We start from the raw sequence: 11,199 nt of genomic DNA, 5'->3' as shown, positions 1-11,199 counted from the left end.
CATCTCCAGCCATGTAGATGGAAGAACTGGAGCTCCTTGAAGGAAGGAATTTGGAGGAATATCGAGCGGCTGGCTTTGTGAGAAGAGCCGCGCCATTCCCTTCCCTGCCCCTCGGTAAAGATGAGAAGCGCAAGTGTTCCCCTTACCCAAAGCCAAGTGACAGTAATTCCAAGAGAATTACTCAGAGCCTGAGGTGCCAGCAAAAGTGCAAACAGGCATTTCACTCTCCAGCCGGATGACTGCCAAGCTGCAGAAACTTCCAAGCCTACCCGGTGATGCCCGGGAGAGGAGCGCGGTGGGAGAGCTCTTGGAGGGCTTGGCACGCATCCCCTGGAATGTACACGAATGCAAAAACTGCTGCCTGGAAGATTCTGAAAGTGGTCGTTGGAGTCATGTGTGAGGCCAAAGGTAGGTCAAAGGACGGTCAGCCTGCACATTTTGTGGTAGCATGGCGAGGACATGCAAATATCTCACAAGGGAAGTGAATGCTAGGGCGGATAGGGGGCTTAGGTCTTCTTAGGTGATGGAGACACTCTATGGGCTAGGCAAGGGGACTCCATCAGTAGAGGTCCTGGGGCGGAAGGGGGATTATAAGAGGTCAGCCAGGGGGCACCTTACTCATGTCAGGAGACTATTCAGGATAGAGATCCCAGAAGGAACCTCCCAATGAGAGAGCCAGTACTTGAAGGCCTATCACATCAAGGGCATCAGTGTCAACGGCCTTCACTGAGAGAGAAGATAGCACCAGTTAAGTTAAGGATAACACTTCTGCTCTTTCCAGGATGCCTGGGTGGCTCAGTCAAGCGTTTGCCTTCGGTTCCAGTCATGATCCCAGAGTCCTGCAATCAAGTCCCGCATCAAACTCCTTGCTCATCTGGGAGCCTGCTTCTCTTTCTGCCTGCCACTCCCCCTGGCTTGTGTGCTCGCTCTCTCCCCCCCATTCTGATGAATAAATAAATAAATAAATAAATAAATAAATTTTTAAAACCATTAAAAAAAAAAAGACTTTGGCTCTTTCTTTCTAATCCCCATCTTCTGCCCTGATTCTAGAATTGCCAAGAGTATCAGGAGAAAAGAAAGAGGAAGAAGTGGAAGACTAGACCACACCCCTTCCATGACCAGCAGACCACACCCCCTTCTCCATGGTCAGTATTCTTTCTCAGACCCAGGAGTGAACTTGAGCATGATGAGGGGTAGAAACTTTGAGTCATAGGTAAGATTGAAGTTTCAATTTAGGTGGTTTTGATTTGAATAGTTTGGGATTTTTCAATACCTGCAAATAAGTCTCAATTACCAAAGAGAAAATGTTCTCATGTCTGTCAGGGAGAGGATAGCTCTGAGTTCTGCCCGAGTCAGTATCACAAGATAGGGGATAAGAACCCAAAAGAGCATGTTTGAAAGCAGTGGCTGGAGAAAAATAAAGCCTTTTCCTATTTATATGTCATCAATTTCAGACTGTTCACTATGCAGTTTTCATAAGGAATTCTCTGATTCAATCTGTTATCAGGTTTGGTTTGGTTTAGTGTCAGAAGTGAAATGGTGAAATGACCGTATTCATCCCTCAAGCTGGACAAACATGGTGTTGACGGTGCCAACTGCGATCCTTGGCCCTAGTGCTAACCGCGATCCTTGGCCCTATCAATCTCCTTGGGTTCTCCAGAGAGTAGAGGCCTGTTCTCGCTCCCATAGCCCACCACGTGCTGCCCCACCAGCCCAGGCATCCTCAGCCGGATGGTATTTTTGCTTTGGTCTGCCCTCCCTAGACAAGGTCTAGACATGGTCCTCCCTAAGAGCCTAGGCTGTATGTCTAACGCTTGGTCTAGAGTAGCTCTCAGCACGTGCAGCTGAGGAATGTTTCTGCCTCTGATCTTACCTCCCCGCAGGCCAGAATTGCAGGCGGGGCTTGGTTTTCCCATCTATAAAAAGGCAGCTCGGACTGAATGATTTTCCTGGCCCTTCTAGGTCCAGAAGCCTTGGACTAACAGCACAGGGTTTTCTGTTTATTCCCATCCTGGGGAACATTCTGACAACCAGCTGTTGAGTGTTCAGTGCTGGATTCCTCTGAGAGGAAGGGTCCGAAATGAGCAGGAGGGACAAGTCACCTTTGTCCTGGCCACATATCACGTAGTCTGTTTGTCTCCTATAGCAGGATGTATACCGGCTCACCGTAGCGGGACTGGCGGAGGGGGAAGGGCTGGCCACGGCCCCTCCTCCTCATCCCTCCAGACCCCCTCTGCGGGTAGAAGGAAGGTTTGTTGTCAGGTGGCTTCTGATCTGAATTTCGCCAGGACCACACTCTCTGGGAGAGAGAGAAAAACAAGTTAGATCACAGTTCTAAGACTGGACTATGGTGGACTACGGAAGTGGCTAAAAACAGGGAAATAAAGTCAAGGTCTGACTCACACAACCACACTAGTGCTGAGTCCCAAGCATTGACTAGAGCTTCTGAAGTTCCTTCTGCCTGAGCTCAGGATTAGTCCTCTTTGAGTAGAGGCAGACAGGCTGAGGGACAAGTGAGGATGGCCAGTGCCTTAAAAACACACAGGAGGTGTGACAGTCCTCCATTCGCGTCTCTGATTTCCTCCTTACCCAGGCTGTTGTCTGTACTTTGCTGTTGTATGCTGTAAAGGGGTAAGTGCTGTCATTGGCACCTGTCTTGTCCACCAAAGCACAGAGCTCATATAAGGCGAGTGCGTGGGGGGTGGCCGCTCCTGCTGGATTCGGGATTTTTCCAGGAAGTGGGGTGGGGGCTGGGTACCTTGGGGTGCTCGCGGGGCTGGGAGAGCCTCATGACGTTGGGGAAGGACCTCATAGAGAGGGTTTTGTGGGCCTCCAAGCTGTGTAATTCTTGACAGCCTTTTGTCTCCACACCACACACACACACACACACACACACACACCCCTGGGTCTTTTCAGTAGACCATGCCACGCTCTGGGACTGATATAATTTGCACATTCATAAGGGCTGATCATTGCAGAGAGCAAGGGCCTCCTGTCCCTCCATCTTGTCACACTCGGTCAGCCCATTTACACTAGCACCATCCCCCAGGGTCTCTGCCCCTTGGGAGAACAGAGGGGTGCCTGAGAGGTCTCTGCCTGAGAGGACGACTAGGGAGGAGGGAGAAGGGAGAAGGAACAGAGCTGCCATTCTGACCCCAGCGGTCCCTTTGGGGGCTGTGTGACTTGCATGAAGTGTGTCTTTGCAGAGAAATTCAAAACCCCAGCCGGTTGGGACAGCTGACCCCAGGCCTTCCCACACAGCGATGACTCAGGCAGGCCAGCCCCACTGGAGGCAGCTTTTTTTTTTCCCATGGCTTGCTAAAAGAATGCCGTGTTTCCTGGTCTGATTTCTTTAGGGTCTAACCTAAGTCCTCTTAAGGATGCATCAGTGTTTCTAATTCAGGTCTCCTCAGGGTATCTTGGGTATACTCAGTTTATCCCAGGGACAAGATGTGGCTGTTTCAGCAAAAAAAAAAAAAAAAAACAACAAATAAAAACCAAAAACAAAAAAGACCCCCAAAACAAAAACAAAACAAAACAAACCCAGGAAACAAAAAAACTTATCACCATGACTAGGCTGGGCCTGCCCATTGGAGCAATGTTCCATTTTCCAATGAAAGGAGTCTCTGAAGCATCTTATTTCTTTTAGAGTTTTAAATGACAAAATTGAGCCCCTTTGTGGGAGCAAAATAAACATGAAAGTCAGTTTTATTTATGGTGCATTTTGGTGGTAAGGAATAACTTTTATCACGTCATCACACAAAAACAGGGAGAAGTTGTGGAAGAGACTGGCAGTGGAATATTTGAACTCAAAAGTAGGTTCTCACAGGAACCCATATGGCGACCGTCAGCCTCCCTGGGGCTGGAGTGGGAGGGAATTGTAAGGTGAAGGGGTCTCTGGGGGCCGTGGAGACATCTGTCCCTGGGCCTGGTCGATCTTATTATCGTGGCCCAGTGTTGTGCGATGAATGTTGTGGGATACGCTGTGCCCTGCCTCCCTATAGATAGGTTGTAGTCCTAAGCCCCGATACCCGCGAATGTGCCCTCCTTGTAAGTAGAGTCTTTGCTGATATGCTCAAGGACAATGAGTCACGCTGGATTGGGGCGGGCCCTCCGTTCAGTCATGGGTGTCCTTGTAAAAAAAAGTCAGAGACACACACAGAACCCTTGGAGGGAAGATGAACATGTGAGGACAGCGGCAGAAATTGGAGTAATGTAGTCCGAAGCCAAAGAATGCTAAGGCTTGCCAGCAACCACCAGCCGCTCGGAGACACGGAGGGATACGTCTCTCCAGCCTTCTAAGGGAGCCTGGCTCTGCTGACATCTTGATTTTCAACTTCGAGCCTCCAGACCTGATAGAGGAAAGTTTCTTCTTTTGCTGTTGTTTTTTAAAGATTTTATTTATTTATTTGACAGAGAGAGAGACACAGCAAGAGAGAGAACGCAAGCAGGGAGAGTGGGAGAGAGAGAAGCAGGCTCTCTGCCAAGCAGGGAGCTCAATGTTGGGCTCCATCCCAGGACTCTGGGATCATGACTGGAGCCGAAGGCAGATGCTTACCGACTAAGCCACCCAGACACCCCAAGAAAAGGAGTTTTTAGCGTTTTGTTTTTTAAAGATTTATTTATTTAGTTGTCAGAGAGAGAGAGCACAGGCAGGGGGTGGGGCAGGCAGAGGGAGAAGCAGGCTCTGCGATAAGCAGGGCATCTGATGCAGGACTCGAACCCAGGACCCTGGGATCATGACTTGAGCTTAAAGCAGGCACTTAACCGACCAAGCCACGCAGGCATCCCACGTTTTCATTGTTTTAAGCCACCCAGTTTGCAGTCCTTTGCTGCAGCTGCCCTAGGAAAGGAATAAATCTAGCTACCCACCATGGCTGGGCTAACAACGGGCACCCTCCTTGTTCCCTGTTTAAGTTCTGATACGAAAGGAATCTGGCTTTGGTCATCTTTGGTGGCTATCCCTGGGCCAGTCAACTGTAACTGGTTGTGCTGGGATCACATAGAACAGAGCAGGACTCCTCAAGGTCAAAAGACCAGAGAGGTCAAAACTGCTAAGCAAGTACCTGGGCAGAGCCCTTCTGACCATGGGCAGGACCTAGAGGCCTTTCTCATCATCCTCTTCCACCTTCCCACTCACCATCTACTTCCTATGTGTCACTGCTAATGCCTCTACAGAAAAGTAGAGAATTTTTTTAATGGAGTTCCCATAACAAATACAGGGACTTGGGTCCTAAATTCAGATTCCTGAGTCCTGAGTTTAAAAGCTAGATTTTTTGGCACCTCCAGCCACATGACCATGGCATGGGGCAGACCTTCCCAGTTTGCTGAGCTTCCATGTCCCTCCTAAGACATGGAGTTAGTGTCCCTGGCCTGCTTAGAGTTCGATCAAATCAGAAAATAGATGTGAACATCCTTTGATCTTGCTGAAGCCCCATCCCCACAGGGAGCCCTGCAGGCGGGGAGCAGCCTCCCAGGTCAGGGTGGGCCTCTGTGCAGGAGCTGGGATATGCAGATGCAGGGGCAGGCTCAGAGATGGGGGGCCTGCTGGCCGCCTGCTTCTCCTTTGTCTTTTTCGATAATGCTAATTTGGTTACTCTTAGTAACAGCTATTCTCCATTACTATTACTCATTCCCGGCTCTGAATCATTCTGATGGATACAACTTGACATCAACCAATTTGCCTAATTCATCACCTTTGCATTTCTTTAATAGTAAAGACAAAGTAGGAAGGTTTTCCAACTGGCTTTGCAATTCTTTTCTCCTCTCCTTCAGCACCAGTGGGGGATGCAGGAAAAGCTTCCTCGGAGGGGCTGCTGGGTGGAGAAATCAGCTGGTCATTCACTGTGTAGGCTCGATGGAGCTCAGGATGACCATAGCTTTGCCTTGTCCTTGACTCTGCAGCCCCCACGGCTGGTTGCTGGCCAGCCATTCGGGGTTGCTGTCTGTGACTAAGCCCAGCCCAGCCGGACCGATGGTTCACCCGGTTCCCGAGCACTCGTGCGAGCTCATCCATGGCCTAACGTTTGGAACCATTCTCCTTCCTCAACTCAGTCCTGATTCTCTACTTCCCCCATTCTGGAAGATGCTCAGCAGACTCATCCTTTCAAGTCCAGCCCCCCGCCTCCCCCAACCGCCTTCCCCATGGCGGAAGAGCTCCCCCGTTCTGGGCTCTCATATCCCTTCTCTCTCCCTTCATTAGAACCCTGGGAGCTTTCTTTCACATTACAAAAGGGAAATGCTCACTCTAACAAGCCAAACAAGACAGAAACATAGAAGGGAAAAAGTTAGTATTTTTCCTGTTCTCCTCCCCTGTGTCTCCCTAACCCTTGTATTCCTTTGGGTAACTGATGCTTTGTTTTGCCTGCAACTTCCAGGGCCTTCCAGATGTGCCCACACTAACATATTCATTCATATACTCATATACGGAAAGGGTTTTTCTTCTAACTTTTGAATGGGATCATCCCATAGATAAATACACGATCACCTTAGGGGGGGAAAAAAAAAACCAACCCCAACAACATATTGTGGACATTCCATCAGGCCAGTTCACTTCTATCTGAATAAATATAAATTCATTCTATGGCTTCATTCATCCTATACCTATCTTTGTTTACACTGGTGCTTATGTTTCTGCGGGAAAGGGTCACAAACATGTGGCTTCTGGGTCAAAAGATATGTCATGTGTAATTCTTGTAGTTTCTACCAGAAAGGAGGTGGTGGTTTGGCTCAACCGTGAAGTAAGGGGCTGCCTGCGCCCTTACCCTGCCACCACGTTTTAGATGTTAAACATAAGGATTTTACGTTTCTGCCTATCTGTGTGACAAATGGCGCTTTATCGTTTTAACTTGCATTTTCCTAAATACTGGTGAATTTGAACATCTTTTTCTATTTATTGGCCATTTGCACTTTTTCTGGGAATTCCTTGTTCAACTCCTTTGCTCATATTTGATTGTATCTTTTAACACTTACTGCCTGATATTATAGTTATTTTTGCACTTGTCCAACATTCCCCTATTCTAATAGTTAACATTTGTATAGCATACAAAACACTTTCCACGTACAGGAGCTCATTATGTCCTCATGGAGGTCCTGCAAGGACTGTATTATTATATTATTATCTTTAGTTTCAGGAAACTAAAGCTCAGAGGTCCGTTGAAGACCTGTACTATGGTGGCCGGGCTGGGACTCCGGCAACCACCACACAGTGCTGTGCAAGGCATCGTGGTGACTTTTCCTCCCACATGATGCCTCCGTGGGCCCTCTATCAGGGGATACTGGCAGAATGAGTGGAGGGACATAGAGAGGATGGAAGAGGGAGGGACTAGTGGACAGCTGGATAGATGGAGGCTTGGATCTGCTGCCTGATCCAAGGATCTGCTGCCATTCCTGTCTCCAGAAATGCCCTTTTCATTTTGCATTATCACAGCTAGTGGTCTTCCCGAGGTGTCCAACCTTGCTATGTTTCTTGACTTCTCCTCACGTAGTGGGGGATCTCTGGCCACACATGGAAGACAGCTCCTGGCTTCAGGTAGACAGCATTCTACAGCATGTAGAGAGTGCCACAGAATGGGAAGACGTAAGCAGCAGTTCTCCACTGGAGGGGATATTGTCGTCCTGGGGACACCTAGCGATGTCAGGAGACATTTTTGGTGTCACAGCTGGTCCAGGGGATGCTACTGGCATCTGGTCAGTTGAAGCCAGGGATGCTGTTAAACATCTTAGAAGGTGCAGGACAGTACCCACAAAAAAGAAGCAGGGGGCCCCGGAGGCCAAGAATGCCATCCTCAAGGAACCCTGCCTGGCGTGGGGTCAGAGCAAGCCCATCCATAGCGGTAGGATGAAAAGGAAGGAGATAAAACTTGCAAAGTCACAGGGCTTGGCTTTGAGCATATCTATGCCTGGATCCTAGCTGTGTGTTCTTGGGCAAGACATGTAGCCTCTTAAAACCTTCATTTTCTCTAGCATAAAATGGGGATGGTCTTACCTCCCTCCAGAAGCTACTGGGAAGATGAAGCAGAATGATGGGGTAAAAAGGTGCTAGGTAAGGTGGGAGGTGGCCATTGTCGTTGGAAGCATTGGGGGAAGGTCTTTTATTTATCTGGGTGTGGGAGTTCCAGGAAGCTCAGTTTGGACTCTCTTGGTTTCTGGGCCGACGGTCCGTAGGGTCTTTGGATGTGAAAATGCAGGTGTTTGTGGTTTGGAGTCCAAAAGACTGGCTGAATGCTAATCTCCCAGTGTCCTTGTTTGCTCCTCTGGAAACTTTGCGGGTGGACAGCTAATCAATGGGGGGAAATGATGACTCCTGCATTGTGCACATGCCGACGGGCAGCCTGTCGCTGAGACCCAGGCCTTGGGAACATGCTTTTACTCTTGAAGGAAGGCTGGGCAGGGAACCACGGCAGAATTCCTAATCCTGGGTCTGGTTGCCTGGAGAGCAAGGTCTGATCCATTCCGGACCTCCAACAGGGCAGCAGAGGGAGAAGGGAGAATTGAGGTACAGTGCCAAAATTAGGGCCTGGAAAAAAAGAAAGGAAAGTGAGAGGAGGTCTTGAGGCATTTTGGAGCCTGGAAGGGGATGCTTAGAGATGCATTCTACACTCTTGTTCTGGGGGTGGGAAATGATTTTTTTCTAATCAGCCCTATCACATGGTCTCCCAACAGCAACCTCACCCTCCACGCTGACCACATTTCCTGACCCAGACTGTAATTTCCGCTCAGTCCCAAGCAAGCCTTCTCTTCCCTGTTCTCTTTTCCCTCCACCTGGACCTCCAACCCTATCATCAACCTCTTTGCTCTGACTAGAATCCCATCCACCATCTTGGCATGGTCCCCCATGTTGACTTTGGTAGGGAAAGAGTAAGGGAGAGAGCCCCAGAGGAACTGGCCTCTTTGGAACCCAGGAAATCAGATTCCTCAGCCTGCTGCCAGGTTATTCTGCCCCAGGGACCAAAAGGGTAGTCTTTTCCTTAATGTCCCTGGGCTAGAACCAGCATATGCGCAGATATACATGTTCTGTTTTAAGTCATAAATAGTGGTTCATAAGCTTCACAGGATGGATGCAATGCATACCCTGTCCAGGATACAGGTCCTAAGCCAGGCTCCGCACCTTTCCAGCAGCCCAAATCCATTGGCCTTCTTGTCTTTCTGGAACTCTTGGGCTAGGACTGCCCTCATCTCAGTAAGAAGCTTCTGCGAGAGTGGAGGAGAAGAACAGATAAAGTCAAGGATGTCAGGATAGCTTGTAAGGTGATTCAGACCCTAGTTCTGGGAAGGAGGAACCCAGGGAAATTCCGTTATCAGTGTTTCTCGCTCAGCAGAGGAGCAGGCGGGGTGGAGAGGACACAGACCGCCTGTCTCCCCATGTGGGGACCAGCCCCCTGGGGGAGCGGAGTGCAGGCTGCCTCCAGCCCGGCTGGGTGGGGCGGGGACTGTGGGGGCTGGTGTGGCAGCTGTGGGCTGCACCGAGGCCTGTCAGGGAGGAATGATTAATGAACAGCCGCACCAGCTGAGGCTAACCTTTGGAGAGCCGAGCAGGACATCTGCAGAACTGTCAGCGCTCTGACAAGGACAGAGCTGAACAACCAATTATGCCGCCATCACTAAGGTGGGCTGTCACTTTAATCCCAGCCATTCACTTAGGCAAGGACAGGGAAATTTCTCCTCTGCAGAGGCGTGTGCCTTGACCACCTTAACCATTTCAGGACAGGGCACGGACCCTCGCTGGGAGCTGCCTGAGCTAAGCCTCCTGACAAGTCTTCCCACTCCTAGGGTTTCCTGGCTTCCTGTCCCTCCCTCGTCCTGGCCCCTGGAGCAGAATTCCAAAACCACACATATGCCTCCCATTTCATTCCGCTGCCCCCATGGCTTGAAGGATAAAGTCTGAATTCCTTAACCTGCCATCAAAGCTCTCCATCCCATTGGTTCATTCAATCATTTATCCAATCAACAATGACCTATTGAGGACTTGGTATGTAGTAGGCTGTCTGCTATCTGGTGAGCACAGTAATTAAATATGAGAGCGTTCTTACCTTTAGAAGCTGGTGATCTCAGAGTAGAGGCAGATAAGCAAGTCCCTAAGTAGGGTGTAAGATGTCTCATAGAGGTAGTAATGGAAAGCTGTGGGAAGTCAGAGAAGGAGGGCTGCAGCTGATCCATGGGACAGGGGCAGGGATAATCTTGGGCTTTGTCTAAAGCTCTGATCACACACTAGTCAGACAGAGGGGTGGGGAAAGGGAAAAGCAAGTACCAGGACATGAAGATGAAAAATTCCAGAATTCCAGCAATTCCATGTGTCTGCAATGTCAGGTATGGGAGAAGTGGTCATTAAGCCTGGAAAACTGGCAACCAAGTGATGAAGGGCTTTGAATGCCAGGATAATGTGATTTCGATTTTATCCTGCTTCTTTGAGGGGAATACATTTGGGACATGCCCTCCTACTTAGGTTTTTGATGCCCTCTGAATCTTAACACATATCCTGGATTCCAGTCACACTGGACTTTTTGTTATTCTCTGACCTCACTGTATTTTCACACTTCCATGTTTTTGCTTTTGTTTTTTCAATCTGAAATGTTCTCCTCCCATTCTTTGCTATAAAGCTAGGAATTGTGTGCTAGCTGCTAAAAAGAGAAGCCCCAAATAAGAATGGCTAAAGCAAGATGGAGGAGGTTTTTTTGTTTTGTTTTTGCTTGTTTGTTTGTTTGTGTGTTTCATGTAACATGAAGATTAGTGATAAGCAATTCCGGGTCAGCAGTGGCATAATAGCATCATAGAGACCCAGTCTCCTTCCATTCTTCTGTTCTGTCATCCTCAGTGTGGCTTGCATCCTCAAAATGACCTCATGGTCACAAGATGGATGCTAGAGCTGCAGCCATTATGTTTTCATTCCAGGAAAAAGGAGACAAAGGCTAAAAGAATGCACATTTCAACTAAGCCAGCTACTTCAAGCTTTTCTAGTAGCCTTGCCTTAAACTTCTGCTTTTATTTCATTAGTCCTCCTGTATGCAAAAGAAAAAGAATGTGGTGGGTTTTTGTTGTTGTTGTTGTTGTTGTTGTTTTTGTTTGGCAGTATTCATTCTATCCCTCCAAAAAAAATCAGGTTTCTATTAAGAAGGAAGAAGCAGAGAATGAGTAGGCAACTAACAGTCTCTGCCATAAATGTTAAGCAAAAAGCATCCATACGTGTGCCACAGAAGAAAC

At 48.7% G+C, this 11,199-nt stretch overlaps 1 pseudogene; it reads left to right on the top strand.

The window, feature by feature from the left end:
- The first annotated feature begins 235 nt into the window (after window positions 1-235).
- Window positions 236-11,199, top strand: part of LOC101693701 — a 106,441-nt pseudogene continuing 95,477 nt past the window's right edge.

The sequence above is a fragment of the Mustela putorius genome, unplaced genomic scaffold, assembly GCF_011764305.1.
Source record: "Mustela putorius furo isolate JIRA1106 unplaced genomic scaffold, ASM1176430v1.1 tig00003853_pilon_pilon_pilon, whole genome shotgun sequence".
Taxonomy (NCBI): Eukaryota; Metazoa; Chordata; class Mammalia; order Carnivora; family Mustelidae; genus Mustela; species Mustela putorius.
Note: the sequence above shows the minus strand (reverse complement) of the source record. Positions and strands in the feature narration are given on the sequence as shown.